The sequence below is a fragment of the Chaetura pelagica genome, unplaced genomic scaffold (assembly GCF_000747805.2).
Source record: "Chaetura pelagica isolate M959 unplaced genomic scaffold, ChaPel_1.0 scaffold79, whole genome shotgun sequence".
In the NCBI taxonomy this organism is placed as follows: Eukaryota; Metazoa; Chordata; class Aves; order Apodiformes; family Apodidae; genus Chaetura; species Chaetura pelagica.
The window spans coordinates 2,773,714-2,776,630 of record NW_009969339.1 but is presented as its reverse complement, the minus strand read 5'-3'; positions in this window follow the sequence as shown (position 1 = coordinate 2,776,630).

The window sequence follows — 2,917 nt, the reverse complement described above, 5'->3', positions numbered from 1 at the left end:
CGGGGAGGAGCGGGGACGTGGCGGGAGGGGCGACCCCGCAGGACGGGCATTAACTCTGAGGTTGCAGGGAAGGGCTTTGCCGGCCCAGAGGCTGAACCCGCCGTGCTGCGGGGCTCTCGGCTCCCGATCGGTGCGGTGAGTGGGTTTGCGGGGTCTTCCCCCTCCCCGGTGCGAACGCGCCCGGGCTTCTTCCATGTGTTAAAGCAGAGCTTGTTGGCGGCTGGAAATGGTTACAGGTGGTTGGATTCGCACAGCTTCCCAGAGAGAGACAGTGTAGTAATAATAATAATAATTTGACAATAATTTCGCAGTATTATGATAGCAAAGAAGTGAACACTGTAAAATTAGGCTGCTCGAGTGCCCGTGTTCTGACGGGAGGAAAATGATCCCACTGATTGATTACTGGAATTGGTGCTGTATTTATAAGAAATGGAAACTGAAACAGCCACCAGAGCCACCGCACGCATCACCCAGCAATCAAAGCCCCTGATACCAAACCTGTCGATCACCACAAAGACTCTTCTAATCCTTTGGAAAGCCGTACCCCAGAAAACCTCTTCAGAATCAAATTTTGGATGAGACACAACACTGGTGGGATGGTGGCTTGCTTGGCTTGCACTGGTGTATTTTCTTCCTTGAGATCACTTATTACAAAATACAAGTCACACACATAGTAATTTGATTTAGTGTTTTGGTTGTGGTGTTCCAGAAGTTAAATGAGCTGGATGGTGAGAATCATCTTCCTCTACCTTATTTATTTTTTTTTTCCCACTGTGTCTACTTGATTTGTCTTCTAAGCTTAGAGCAACAAATCAATAAAGACACGTAAGATTTTTCTAGGCGTGCTAGGGTTTTTTTAAGCTAGCTCTGGATCTGCACAATCACATCCTTTGGAGAGTGAAAATCAGCGCTGTTGTCTCTGGGAACACTTCTTTTGTCAGCTAGTCTGTTTCAAGAGTCTGTTTTAGATCTAGGGAAAAAAGCCCTAGTGAAGAAGAGAACTGCTATAGAAAGAAATCGTGTTCTATGAACCCAGTTCAGGCTTGGTCTCCTACAGAACTGCTGGTTCATAATCAGTTAAGAGTGTTTGTGAATGTAAATGACAATGTTAAAAACAGACGTCTGGAAAATGCTTTTAATTTGTAATACACAATGTTTTGTATACTTGCTGCTTTATGTTTCATGTTTGTCATTTTATGCCTTCATGTTATCTCTTTTCCCTTCTAACTCCTCCCCACTCTTGATTTTTGTGATCACGGTCTGGGCTAAATTAGTAATAATGTTCTTTAAAGAAGCTATCCACAAGAGAGCATGAAAGTCAGGTTTGCTTGTACAAGTTTCTTGATTAAGTGTGATGCTATTTTTTCTTTCTACTAACTTAGAGAGATTATTCCCTTGAGATTTGATATTTTAATTAATATATTCTTCCTCTTTCTTCCACTTCTAATCAAAGAACACACTCTCTAGCTCAGAAAGTATGGCTAGAGCCCAATGGTGTTTTGGCATAATGATATGCTAATAATATACTAGAGTTGTTATTTGTCTGTAGCAACAAATGGGTTATACAGCGGTCGCTTTCATGGTTGCAATTTGGTTATGAAACCCTAGGGACTAATGAGGGATGGTTGCTTCCACCTCTGTATTCCCAAGAAGGCAGATCCATTGCTGCTGGACTTTATTCAGGGCCATCTTCAGTGTCACAGCCTTGTCAGGAACATAAGGAGAATGAAAAAGCACTTTAAAAGTTTGAAATAAAAACTATATTGTGAGGTGATTTCCCCTGAAAATAAGGAATTTATCTCCTTCAATGTGCTCAAAAATTAAAAGGAGTTTTGATGAAAAGTGGTCACTAACTACTGAGGTTTATTTTCCCATTTTATTTCTTTGAATTGTTTTCACCAAGTATTTGCATTTCTGAAGAATAAAACCAAAACCAAACCCCCAAAAACAAACAAGGAGGAACGTACTTTGTATTAACTGAGAAAACAATGCCCAGCTTCACAGTGACCCAACTTCTTCAGGTCTGAGTTGCAGCAAGGATATATGACAGGATCCTCCTGCATGTTTTTTTGGACTGGAATGAGGAGCTGTGGAATGTGATGTTCCATGTATGACAAAGTAATAACTGAAAAAATTGTAATTTATGCTATTGTTAAAGTCAATGCTTAAGAAAAGTTGGGTCTTCATGCTTTTTAGAAAGAAACTTTGTATAAAACCAAGTAGAAGGGGATTCTCATCATGGCTGGGGCTTTTGCTGCTGGCATGCCTTGATCTTTAATGACATTTTATTGAGTCATTCCAAGTGAGGAAAGAAGCACATAAAGGGAAACAGGTGACACATGTATCTTTTTGTTGACTTTACTTGCCGTGTATCTTGGCAGAAAAAAACCCGAACAATTTAAATATAAAAAGTAACTACAATTCTTAAAGTACTGTCCACTCTGGAGTTCTGGAAGTCAAGACAGGTCATTACTGCCCAGGTGAGTCCTCTGTGTTTACCTGGGAGCTGTTTTCTAGTAAGACCCCTCTTACTGTTGCTACCCTCTTGCTTATGAACAGTCTGCAAACTGTAGGTGTGAGCTGCAGTGCACAGGTGGAGGTTTGTTCTCAGACCTGCGTTTAGAGCTGCGCTCTTAGGACTTGAAATTGCCCCACTGAGGGTGCTCTATCAGTGGGATGCCCCATCCAGCGGTTTCCCACGCCCAGTGGCCAACAGAGAGGGCACAGGCAAACCCGCGGTGTGGGCAGCACGCAGACCTCGCCTTGAGCTCTGTAATTAAAACATAAGGCGTTAGATACATACCGCTTACTAATCACCACTTCACCAGCAGTGCTCGAGAGACGGTTTCAACTCATCCTGCCGCTCACACTCGCTGGAAAACGCGCTCCCTCCCAGCAGCTCCCGCAGCAGGAGGCT